The 14,273-nt window shown below is 33.0% G+C and overlaps 1 pseudogene; it reads right to left on the bottom strand.

Moving 5' to 3' along the window:
• Positions 1–2,175: 2,175 nt before the first annotated feature.
• LOC149579628 (uncharacterized) overlaps positions 2,176–14,273 on the bottom strand; it is a 119,068-nt pseudogene continuing 106,970 nt past the window's right edge.

Genomic DNA, 14,273 nt, shown 5'->3' on the forward strand with positions numbered 1-14,273 from the left:
ATAATTATTTATATAATAATAATAATATATTTATTATTATAATTATCATAACCATAACTATATAATACTTTTATTACTTTAAATATGTAATATATTATTATAAAATATTAAATTAAAATTAAGTTTATACTAAAACTTAAAGGCAAGTACTAAGCCACTTTGGTTGTTTATTGTGGTAGGACCATAAGCCCTTTTCTTTTCAAAAATCTTAGTATGAGGAATATTTGCGTTCACTTAAATTGACATGTTTTGAATTGTTATTTTTTATTTTTAATTTCCAAATAGTATTAGATATTCAACTTTTTTCATACAAAATACTTTTAAGTTCTTTAATACATTTTAAAAAATGTTTGAGGCTATCTATTTATTCTTACAATGTGTTTTTAGGATATATATACAGTGGAATTTACAATTCAAGTGGAGAAGATGTGTTGCATTTTCTTTTTGAACATCTAAGCACAATATTGATGCACAATCAATTTTTAAATACAAAATAATAATTAAAAAACTAATAAATAAGACTTCCAATGCATGAATAGAACATGTCTCTTTTCATATTCTTTCATTTTTACACTACCAATTCTATATTCACATAGTGGTGTATGATTTTTGTTAAAAAAATATTTAGCTACATTCATCTTCACTCCAATAATGTGATACATTAGATATTCTCAAAGAAGTTAAGACATATTGTACACAAGGTAATAAGTTATTATATATTTTTCACTCATTTAATATATACTAAATATTAATGACAATAGAAATATCGTTATACCTTTTATAAAATTCTATTTACATTGACAAGTTTTAAGAAAGAATAATACAAATGATTACTCTACAACGTATTATCTATACATGGTATTTCAACAAAATATAGAAAACATAATGATAATGGTGTAGTGTTCTTAACATCTAATACAACTTGAGATTTATTTTTCATATTTGTTTAGGAAAATAGATTTGTAAGAGTTCACCAATTGAACAATGAGTTGATAAAATTCATTTGATAAAATGTTAGCATGATTCAAGATTTCATATCTAACTTTCAATTTAAACTGACTTGATTCATTGTCAGTTTTGAATGGATTGCATTATTTTTATTTTGAATTAGAAAGTGTTACCCTAGCTTCCTTATTATAAGCATTCATTAGATAAAAAATTCAAATCCTTGTAATTTATAATAATTTTAAAAATTACCGATGAATGAGTAGGATAATTTCATGCATATGTAACATAGAAGAATGCATCATATTTTATCAACTTCCCATTTTGTAATTTATAATAATTTTTAAAATTACTGATGAATGAGTAGGATAATTTCATGTATATGTATCATAGAAGAATGCATCATATTTTATCAACTTCCCACAAGGTTTAAAGTTTCTAAGGCATCCAAGGGTAAAAATAATTAGGAAAGACACCAACCACAAACATCCCACACATTGTGTTAGAGTAATTATTTGTTTACATTTATTAATTACTCTAGTTACTTAAGCTTACTCTTAGGTGCATATAATTAATATTTTATATTAATTATAATGCGCAAACTTAGTTTTCTTTCGCTTTAGGGTTTTGTTCACCTTTAAGGTTAAACTTTTATACTTTTTGTTTTCATAACTTGGAATACAATTTTGATCTAACACCGTTGAGATTTTTCAAGTTCTACTATTTCATTTTTTGGTTCCTCTTTAGTATAGGTTATTTGCATGCATGTGTTCTTGGCAATCTGTGAAGTTGGTTTTCTCAACTACTACATGGTATCAGAGCTTCCCTGTTGCTTCTTGGTCTAAAGATTCTCGAAGCCACGGTTCAGAGATAGAAACCCCAACTTTTTCAAGGTTTTTTTCTTCAATAGGGAGAAGGGCAATTTTTTGGGGCACTTTGGGCCTAAACGGACACTACCATTGCGCTTAGAAGGCTTGGTATAGTAAAAAATCATATAAAACTTTTCAATTTTGGCTTCTATGGCATCTGGAGATTCTTTTAGCCCCCCACAGACCAGTGGTATGGACTATACATACATTTTTGGCAAGGGAAAAAAAAAAAAAAAAAAAAACGCAGTAGCAATGCCACTGCGTCGCCACCACACCACCATGGGGCCATCACCAAGCCACCCGCGTGTAGCGTAGGCGCCGTCGCAGCTGGCCACGCCACCGCAACGACACCACCACTCAGTCATTGTTGATGGTCCACCCGCCCACCACCCCCACCAATGGAGCAGCTAATGCGATGCTGGGTTTTCTTCTCAGGTGCCACCATTGCCGGCGGCACTGCTGCCTGTCGCCACCTCGGCGTGATGTCACTCCCTGACGTCACATGTCAACAATTATTGGTGACATGTCAACATTACTTGATGTGACGTTACTTTACAACAGGCTGATATCATCACCCCTGCTTAGCTTGTTGACATCACTTTCTAGTGTGCTAACGTCATTTTTTGGTTGCTGACGTTAACAAACTAGCATCTGGATTATTTTCTGGTGGTATCCTCTTGACGGTTGTACGACCATCAAATTTTTTTCCCGAGTCTGTAATTTTCCATTGAGCTCTTCTTTTGGACCTACAGTTGGTTTTTTGGCCATAACTTGAGCATACAGAGGTATTTTTCTAATTCGAAAGAAGTAATGGAAAGCTGGTTCAGAGAAAGTGATAGTGGTGCTTGTTTATTTTTATTCTAATTTTGTTTGAGCTCCTAATTTTTGCATTGAAGTAGAGGTTTCTGTTTCCTTCTTCTCTATATCCGAAATCTAGGTTCTTTTCTTAGTTTTATGCTTTCTATAGTTGTTTTCTTTTGTATTTGAGATATATCATTATTTGTTGTGGGGGGCAGGGCGGGGGGTTGGGGTTTGGGGGTGCATTTTCTTTTCTGTAATTTAATTCAGAATAAGACCTTTCTACTTCCGTCTTCTTCTCTCAATGGCAGACTCTTATCTCGCCTGCCTTACACCACACAACTACCATACATGGAAAGGACATATGACCATATTGCTTATGGCAAAGGGGTTATGGTCATGTCTTGATGTGGCTTAGTCAGTTCTACAGAGGCCTTATGAGCTTCTTATGCAGCACAATAAGATGGACGAGCCAATGTGCCTCATTGCAATGAATATTTCAGATGGGTTACTGTTTCACCTGGATGGTTTGACTACACCCAGGGCTATGTGGGACAAGTTTTCCACCTTGTTTGGCACAATGAATCAATTTAGGGTTCTATAGATACATGTAGAGTTTACCTCCTTGGTTCTTGAATCATTCACCAACATTGAGGACTTCTTGATGAAATTCAAGTCTCTTCGATCTATGTTACAGGTTGCTGGAAAGACAAAGTCAGAGGATGAGTGTATCTTTCTGATACTCTCCAAGCTTCGAGGTCCTTATCATATTTTCACTTCTACCTTATACTCCATTATGGATGCTCTAGGTGCACAACATGTTATGCCCTCTTTTGAGACATTCTATGACAGGTTAACTCGTGAGCAGTCCAAACTCACTCAGATGGATTCACTTATAGGTTCATAGTCATAGGCATTGCTTGCCAAGTCACCTTAGGATACACAGAAGTAGAAGTCGAAGCAGACATCAGATTCCTCTTCTCAACACTCTACTGGTTCATCATCTTCTTCTAAGAAGGAGAAAAAGAAGACTGAGACTCCTACCTGTTCCTATTGTCAGTAGGGACCTCATGATGAGTCACATTGTTTTTAGAAGAGATGTGATGGCTATGAGAAATAAATTGCAGATTTGCAAGCTCTTCTTTAGAAGAGCATTGTATCCTCTCCATCCTCTTTTACCTCATAGGGGTCTGCCTTTTAGTCTTCTTCCATCTCTTTGTCATCTACACTAGATTTTGGACAGGGTCATGCATTATGGGCTTCCATTGCATCCCTTTCCTAGGTCCCTTGGATACTGAATTCAGGGGCTTCTCACCATATGACATCTTCTCAAGGGGTCTTATCCTCTATTGAGGCTTCTCCCATTCCTCATATTCTCATGGGGAATAACATTGCCCTAACAGTTTGCGGGAAAGTTTTAGTTCACATTTATGATGGCATAATCAACGATGTATTGTATGTTCCATCTCTGTTTGCAAACCTTCTCTCAATTTCTCAAATTAAACACAGTGGATTAGGAAGACAGTTGAGTTCACTATAGATTCAGTCTTCATTCAAGATAATGCAATAGGAGGCTTTATTGCTACAGGGACAGTTGATCATAGCACCCGTCTCTACACCTTCTCACACTTTGGTCCACCATCTCCACTATCGAAGCACAACTCTCCTCTTTCACAAGAGCATCATGTGGTGTAGTCAGGAACTTGAACCTTTGTATTGTTCCCGAGATTCATATTTTGACTACCACACCACATCCAATTGAGGTCTTTTCTCTTTAGCATGATTCTTCTTCAGCTCTGCTTGAACCTCCAGTTCCTTTCATCGAGCCTCCAAGTGCACTTGTTGAGGATTCTACAGAGGACATTCATCTCCTCCTTCATGATAGTGTCAACACACCTACATTGGGGATTCCCTTTCCTGATCCTCATGTTTTCTCATTTGAGCATCAGTTAGGCCTTCCAGTCATTCAAGGGTTTCCATGTTCTTTGCCCTTGTTTCTTCCGTATTGGAGTTCCATTGGTTCAACCTTTTGTATAGGGGCTTCATCATTCTGAGGGGGCTTTGGTGTCTCTTTCCTCTCTCATGGGGGGATTGGTTGTACTTATGGTTTTGAGAGTCTCCTGAGCCATTTCTTTTTGTTTTTTTTCATCTCTTTTTGGAGAGGAGTTTTGCCCACTGGGTTTTCTCCTATCTCTGGTTTACAGAGATTTCCTTGTATTGGGTACTTGATCAGGCCTTGTTGCTAGTACCATTTTTCCTATTTTCAAAGTTGTGCTAGGTTAGCTTACCTCCTGAGCTTCGCTAGAGCGGGGGGGGGGGTGTTAGAGTAATTATTTGTTTACACTTATTAATTACTCTAGTTACTTAAGCTTACTCTTAGGTGCATATAATTAATATTTTTTATTAATTATAATGCGCAAACCTAGTTTTCTTTTCCTTTAGGGTTTTGTTTACCTTTAAGGTTGAACTTTTATACTTTTTGTTTTCATAACTTGGAATACAATTTTTCTCACATCATTGAGATTTTCCAAGCTCTTCTTTTTCATTTTTTCTGGTTTCTCTTCAGTATACGTTATTTGCATGCAGGTGTTCTTGGCGATCTGTGAAGTTGGTTTTCTCAACTTCTACACATTGGACTCTTTTAATCCCAAAATTATTACTATAGACAGGAAAAGTTATGGAAAATGTTACTTTTAATTTATTTGTAATGTGACTTTTGTAAAATATTTAATTTAGATATTTTTTGTGGGTGATGATTCATCATTGGAAGTGATGGGGAAATGCATTAAATTAAGTAATGATAATTTCACAATATATTATGCATTCCAATTCTTTTAACTAACTTACTTTTTACCTACCAATCACGCATTTTGGGTCAAACAAGTTAATTATTTTTCTTCTTGATTTATTAGTGATTAGAGCACCTTCACAAGGATTCACTATTATTTACAATAAGTTTAATTTAGCATAGTTCATTTATGTATTTATCACATGTGCTTAATGCTTGCATCTATTTATTTGTAGTTGACTTATATGGGATGCAATAACTTTAGCATAATCAATTTGGTCATTTGAAGCATCACCATATTGTTGGTAAGTGTAATTTGATCACTAAATGCATACATACATCTTTCATGTATATTTCAAATATTAAAACTGCAACTTTGAAGTTTTATCTCTTAGAAATAATATAGGGATATAATATGACATAGACATGTAGATCAAGATCTAAATTATATCTCTAGTTTGTTCATTGTACGATCTATAATTCTCTTTCCAAATGTGTGACTATAAGACTTGAAGTTGTCCCAGATGAGTTGCTTTCCCAAAATCAATAAGGGCTTTCTCAAGGAAGGCATATAATGGATATTGTGTTCATTGCTTGGGAATTATTACATTTTATGAACTACAACAAAAAGTCATGTATTCAATCTTTAAAATTGATATCTCTAAGACCCGTGATAGATTTTTATGGCCTTTTATGATAAAGGTCCTCACAAATTTTTGTTTTAGAGGCATTTTTTTGAAAATTTTAGAGGTTTGCTTCACTGGTTTCTTATTTTTTGGTGAATTACTCTCGTAAAGGATATTTTTCCTATGTGAGGGGCTTGAAACTAGGTTAACCTTTATCTCCTTAACTTTTTATTCTTGTGGTGGAAGCTCTAGAAGAAACTATAAAAGCTTTGTGATCATAGTGTCATAAAATGGGCTAAGGTTGCTTTCTCCTTGCTTGTTGAAACTCATCAACATATTATGGATGAAATTCTATTTTCTTTGGGATTTTCTCTAGTATTGTAGCTAAAAAGTGGAAGAATGACCTTAATGACTATGTTGTGGCCTTTGATTAATATATCAATCACTCAAAGTATATTATACTATTTTAATGTTAAAGCTAGCTTAGCCCAAAATTCATGGATATCATTGGTTGCTAGAAGCATATTAATATATATTTCTATCTTGGTCTTGGAATACCTTAAAATTGGTCTCCTAAACCAATTTGATACTAATCTCAAAAACCAATCAATAAAGTCCTAACTCATTAGGCATGTCTAATTCTATTTTCTTTACTCGATCTAAGTATTAGTTGTATAAAATCAACAATTTTCAATAAAAACTTTAAGCATTGATGAATTCCTAAGTATTGAATTAAAATTGGTTATTAAACCCCCTCAATTAATTAATTTAGTCTAAATTCCTAGAACTTTAATTAAATTAATCCCGTTTTTCCAATTACACATGAAAAAAAGGAATTTATTGATTTAATTGAATTAAAATTCTTAAATTATCAATTATTTGAATTTAAATATTCAATAATTGAGAAATGAACTTAAAATTAGATAATATTTAAATGATTTTCCAAATTTGAGAAAATCATATCTTGAGTTGAAAAGGAAAAAGTAACCTGAAGAAGGAAAGTAAACACAAACACTCACTCCAAAATCAGGAAAGTTAACTCTTAGTAAAATGAAAGTTGTTGATTCTAAACACAACTTGAAATTGATCTCAACTATTCATTAGATTCAATCTAGACCATTGATATGTTTGGGTTTCTATAAAAGGAGGTCTCTTGCTTTTATTTGTAAGGTGCAAATTATGAGTGTTGAAACCTCTACAAAATTTGTGCTAAGATTGCATAGATATTTGCTCATTATTTGTCATTCATTGTTAGCATTGTTTATCAATTAGATTAATTTGCATTGTTCCTAGTTGCCATAATCTATTTATTCATCTAGATTAACATTTGTTCATTTAGATTAGCTTGATTCTTACTTGCATTGAAAATACACAAAAAACATAGACTAGTCGCATGCATTTAAATCATTCGTTCTAGCAGAGCCTAAAAGTCATGGAAGCTTTTAGTTCTGAGAGCACCATACTCTTGTCAAATAGAAGGAAACATGTCAGATTTCTTAGGTTATTCATGATGGAATTGTACATATCCATTTGTGAATCAATCATGCATGTAATGACTTTTAAAGTGTGTTTCCATTGCATTAGGCCATATTTAGCACATAGATTTATAACAATCATCATGTGGCTATGGCCAATTTTTAGCTCCACATCTTCAGATTTATCACATTTTTCAAATTTTTGTATTTATAGGCGAAAGAACTCTTTTGCAAAGAGTCTCAATGCTTATGCACCATGTTTCAATGCTTCTGCAAGTGCCTAAGATACACACCTAAATCTGATCAAAAAAATATGTAATCACATTTAGTAACCTTCTAAGGCATATTTTAATTAAATGTTAAATATTAAATTATTTTGATGTTATCCCCTAATTTAATTATTAATAATAGATTGATTAATAAATTAAAAGATAACCAATGGTCTTATGTATTAATCAAATCCCCCTTTCCTCTATTAAACTAAATAAATACATAAGCTATTTAATTTAATCTCAAATCCCCTATCTATTTAATTAATTTCATTAATTAAGTCCCTCCAACTTCAAACTCACCCCTAAACCAACAATTAGCCAAACTCAACCCATGCACCAATAATTCCCATTTAAAGTAAATTATTTATTTAATGAAACTCTTCCACCAACCTTTTTTCTAACAAATTCACCCACTAGCCACATCACCCAGTCAACTAATCCACCTCACCCACCTTAACTAAGAAACATAACCCCCTTAGCCATGTCTAAAATCACTCTTGAGATCACTTGCACAAATCAAGGTACAACTTACTCGTCCTATCTCAAGCCCAAGTCCATTTTGCTTCCAAATCCCCCTCTTCCACCTCTAAACACATAATTTCATCTTCTACACCTATCCCACTTAACTCAAGCCTACCTCACATCTCACATAGTTAGCTATCCATGAATAATTCTTATCTCCTCCTTGCCCAATTACCTATAAATTGAACCCTCAATCCTTCACAAAATATCCACTATTTGAGCAAAGTTTGTTAGAATAATTTAAAATAATTGAGAGTGGTGGTGGGGGGGTTGGGGGTAAATCAGTTATCCTAACCAGGTCCAGATGTACCAATTAAACTTTTCAACTCATCAAACATCTTAGATCTAATCTCTAATCCACTTGGTGTCTATAGCAACTTATTAATAACATAAAATCATAGTCCACCATCCCAATAATAAAAAACTTATAGAATGTAAAAAATTAATAGTAAAACATCTCAAATAACACACACACAAGTAAGACACCAAGATTTAACATGGAAACCCAATTTGGGAAAAACCACTAGCAACATGTCACCAATTTTTCACTCTTATGAAGTGAGCTCTTTTAGGAACCTATCTTGTTAGAGGTTATAATAAACACTGTTAGGTGTGACCCTATTAAAGGATTTAATCACCTAGTTAGGAGTGGCCTTGTTAGAGGACTTAAGAAGATTCCATTAGAATGTCACCTTGATTAAAGGATTTACAAATGACTATTAGGTCAACTTTAATAAAAGGATTTTAATAGATACAATGGTTAGAAAGTAACATGGGTTGATCTAAATAAATACAACTCACTTTGAAAATAAAAATCATAATTTAGTCCAACAACTTATTCATTGACTGGCCTCCATTATCATCTCCATCATTGATTCGCTAGACAACCCTTCAAGCACTCACTCTTCACATCAAAACTTCATTGTCCAACCTTCTTAAGTTCACTAATCAACAAAATCAACAATTGCTCCAACCTTTTCAGGTCTGCTAAGCTCTCTAGGTTAATCCTTATGCCTTCTTAAATAGGTTGCTTGATCTTTTGCCACTTAAACACCACCATTATCTTAGGTTTTGGCTAGATTCATTGAATCCTTCCATATTTTTGTCTTCACCTTCTCCTTCTAGAAATTTCTCAAGGCTTCTCTTTGAATCCATGTCTAGAAATGTTAAAATACAGTTTCCCTTGCATTAAATATTCTAGCTCATCAATCCCTATCTTCAACATGCTTTACATGTTCCAAGAATTCAACTATGTCAGCCAAGAATCTTAATTCCTTCACAAAATATAAAATGTTATCAGTTAGCCAACACTTTGTTCCTTGGCCTCGATCATCACTAGATAACTTGGTCATAACTAAACTATCTTTCTCATCTTACATTGTCTTTGCTCAGTCCAACTTTTTGATACTCTATCTTTACTGGTGCTTGGTTGACACTGGATTTTCCTGGCTTCTACTATTCACTCAGTCAACACTAGCATATCTTGGCTTCAACTGTAAGTTTCTTAATCTTATTCTTTCAATCTCGGTTAAGCCTAAGTATTATTCTCAATTGATCACCTCTTCTAGTCTTTAACTCAACTATCTTATCCACTTAGTGTTATTATTAAACAACACATTGTCTTGTCAAATTCCAGTTGATTAAGTGTCCATTGTAATTCCTCATAACTCAACCTTTCCACTAGGTCCTCTTATTATCTCTTCTCAAATCCTCTTTATTAATCATCTTGATATGATACTCTACTTAGGTAGTAACCGTCTCACCAATAAGGTTTGACATCAATGCCAACATAACAATTGTTCCAATAGTAGTTTCTAAAAATTTCCCTCTTTGGCATTGATGGCAACACCTTTAGTTAGCATTCAATCCAAAAAATCAATCAAGTGTCCACTTGATTTTTCCAATCAACTTCTTCTCTATTCAGTATTAGATCTTCATTAATATCCTTAGTTTCCTTCTAATTCTCATCTCAATATCTAGCAATCTCCCTTTTTGGTTTCATTAATTTTGATTCTCATCTCATGTGACTTTGATATGCAATACCTCTAGTAACACTTCTAACAACTCCCTCTATCATATCAAAACCATAGCTCCCTCTTTGATATACATCATCTGAACTTCTTCACTATCTCTTGATTGGAACACCTCTCTCTCTCTCTCTCCGATGATTCCATAGGTAACTTTTGAATTACTCCCTCTTACATATTACATGTGTGACTACTATAATCTCTCCCTCTTGTTGATTAGTTTCAATATGGTAATTGACATCTAACTCTCTTCCTTTTTTACACTATTGATGGCAATTTCTCTCTTTGTTCATGTTTCATGTTTCATGCTAACTATATATTCTTTCCCTCTTTGACAACAATGCTAAAGACACTTCAATAGATACTTCAACATCTTCAGTTAATTCCATCTCATACATCTTCAACATGTATTTATCTCTTGGTTAGTTCTTTGAACTAGGTTCTTCTTTTGTTGTCTTGCTTATGAGTGATTCAACATCGTGTGATTCTATCTTCACATCTTTAGGTAGGTCCTAAAGTGTGACCTTTTGCATCAACTTGTAAGATATTCTGATCAAAATATTTGATGCAGAGATCCATCTTAGCTTAAGTAGCCTTAGTTAGGGGAATCACCCTCAGTTTACCTCTTAGATATTCATGTGCATCCTCAGGTAATGCTTTCATGAATACAATAGCTATATGTTCCTTTGTATTCACATATTCCAACCTCACTTCTTTGTCTTGTACTAACTCTCTCAAGTAATGATACTTGATAGCAATGTGCTTGGTCTTAGTATGCATCACATGAATTTTAGATATATTTATAGCACTTGTGTTGTTATAGAATATAAAAATAGGTTCAGTGGTATCTTCCATAATTCCTTTCAACAACTACTTGATCCATACTATGTTAGAATAATTAACTACTACAACTACATATTCAATTTCTACTATAGATTAGGAGATGTAATTTTGCTTCTTGCTTGTCTTTGAAACTAATCTTGATCATATAAAGAAATCTCCACTGCTTGTACTCTTTTTGTCATCAACATTAAATCTACATCATTATACACTTTTAGTTCAAACTTGACTTTCTTCTTGTAATACAATCCATAATCATTTATGCCTTTTAGATATCTCAATATTATTTTCCCATTCATCATGTAATTCTCCTTAGGATTTGCATAAAATATTTCAGCAATCTCAACTACTAGTGCAATATCTGGTATGCTATGAACAACATATTACAACTTTCTAATCATTGATGTGTATAAGGTTTGGTTCACATTAGCAGAATCATCATTCTTTGAAAGTTTATGTCCAGTAGTCATTGATGTTCTAACTAGTCTTGAGTCTTTCATACCAAAAGTTTTCAATATCTCCTTGATATATTTTGATTGAGTAATGTAGCTACCTTTCTTCATTTGATACACTTGCAAGCCAACAAAGAATTTGATCTTTCCAAACATAGACATCTCAAATTCATGCCTCATTTGATCTGCAAATTACTTACAAAATGTATCCTTTCCTCCAAATATGATATCATCAACAAATATCTCAACTAAAAATATCCCTTATTCAAATTCAGTCTTCAAGTATAGATTTTGATTATCATTAGTCCTTGTATAACCAATTTTCACCAAATATGTATGCAAACTTTCCTACCATGCTCTAGGGGCTTGTTTCAATCCATACAAAGCTTTGTGAAACTAATATACTATATCACTTTTGTTTGGGTCAAACAATTCTTCAAGTTGTTTAATGTAGACTTATTCTTCCAAAATTCCATTTAGAAATGTAGACTTGACATCCATCTGGTATACTTTGAATCATGTGTAAGCAACATATGCAAGAAGAGTTCTCACTCCTAATCTTTCAACAAGGTAAAATGTCTCCCCATAGACAATATCTTCTTCTTGTGCATATCCCTTACAAACTAGCCTTACTTTGTTTCTTGTTAATTCACCTTTCTCATTTATCTTGTTTTTGAATACCCACTTTGTTCCAATAACATTTTTGTCTTTAGGTCTATGTACGAGTGACTAGGTTTTGTTCTTCTCTATCTTTTTGATGTCTTCATTTATTGCTTGCATCTAATTTCTACTATCTAAAGCACCCTTCATTGATTTGAGCTTAGATTCACATGGTAAACATGCATCACTCCTTAGTCTTTTTCTTGTCATAACTCCAGAGTCCTTATCTCCAATGATTTATTAGGTGCATAATGTCTTCTCACATATTTTGCTAGTGTAGGCTCTTTTCTTATTTCTTCCTCTTCAAGTTCATCTTGTAGATTTTCTTTAGGTAGCATTTCATGTATTTCTTCTTCTTCTTTTGGTTGTTTGGCAATCATTTGTTGATGCTCAACAAGCTTTTTTCTAACAATCAACATGCACTTCCTGACACTCAACACCAATTTCTTATGCATGACACATTGTTGTTGTAACCTGGCATGTGCTAGCTATTGTTGGCTGATAACTTTCTTCTTAGTTTCAAGTAAGGTGATGGATTCACCTTCATCAAAGTATGTGAAACTTTTGTAATCTTTAGGTTCCTTCTTACATTCAACTTCATTCTTTTTTGCCTATTCATCAACTTTCACAATTTCACTTTGCACAACTTTGTTAGTATTATAATTCAAACACTTATATGTGTTTCTCTTAGTGGAATAACCTAAGAATATGCCTTCATCACTTTTTGCATCAATTTTTTCATTTCTATTATCTTATAGTATATAGTATTTGCTTCCAAAAACTTTGAAATATTTCACATTAAGTGCATAACCTTACCATAGCTCAAAAAGTGTAATACTTGTACCTTTCTTGACTTATACTATGTTCAAGGTATAAATAACTATACTTATGGCTTCTTCTCCATCATCAATGTCCTATCACAGTCCATGATTGATTTTTTCCTCCTTTCATCTATACCATTCTATGGAGGAGTCCTTAGTGTAGACATATGTCTCTTGATTCCTCTATCATTACAAAATGTGTTAAATTCACTAGATATAAATTCACCTCCTCTATTAGATCTAAGATACTTTAATCTTTTACCCATCTCCTTTCTAAATCTTGCACAATACCACTTAAAGTTTTAACTTCATTAGATTTTTCTTTAAGTTATATCATAGTCATCAACAACTAGAATGAAGTATTTGTCACCATAGTATCTTTGCACATGAATAGGTCCACAAAGTTTAGTATGATTCGGCTCTATGATAACATCATAAGTATAGGTCTTTCTCTTGAAACAAGACTGTGTCATTTTTCCAAAATGACATTGTTTACACATCACATTATCAGGTTTCTTGAATTCTAGTAACCCTCTTTCTTTCTTCATCTTACTAATGCTTTTCAAATTGTCAAAGTTGAAATAACATATCCTCTTATGCCATAACCATATATTATCACATTATGCAAACAAGAATGTATCATTAGATATGTCTAGATACAACAAGTTACCTTTGGTTCAGTCTCCACTTCCAATCAAAACTCCCGAACCATTATAAATTGTAACTTTTTTGTACTAAAATTTAACTTTCTAGCCTAAACTATTCAATTGCACCTCACTCAAAAAATTGTAGTTAATACCTTCAACCCAATAAGCATTATCATATATGATCTTATCAATCAGTTTTATTGGTCCTTTACCTTTCACAAGACATGGTGCATCATTGCCAAACATAACACTACCTCTTTATAATGTTCTAGGTTTTCAAAGTTAATTTTATCGCTAGTCATGTAATGTGAGCACCCACTATCAATTATCAATCTATCACCTTTACTCACATATTAAATAAGTGTAGTTTTTGCATCTTCATCAAAATGATCTTTCATACCAACACAAACAACTTCTTCATTATTACTATTAGAATCACTATCACTCTGTTCTTCAATAATGTAATAAGACTTCTTACCTTTTTCTTTATAGTCTTTGTATCCTTTGTTGTGTTCTCCATATCTCCTTGCT

Source organism: Cupressus sempervirens, chromosome 1, assembly GCF_028749045.1.
Source record: "Cupressus sempervirens isolate cs-2001-9-10 chromosome 1, ASM2874904v1, whole genome shotgun sequence".
Classification (NCBI taxonomy): Eukaryota; Viridiplantae; Streptophyta; class Pinopsida; order Cupressales; family Cupressaceae; genus Cupressus; species Cupressus sempervirens.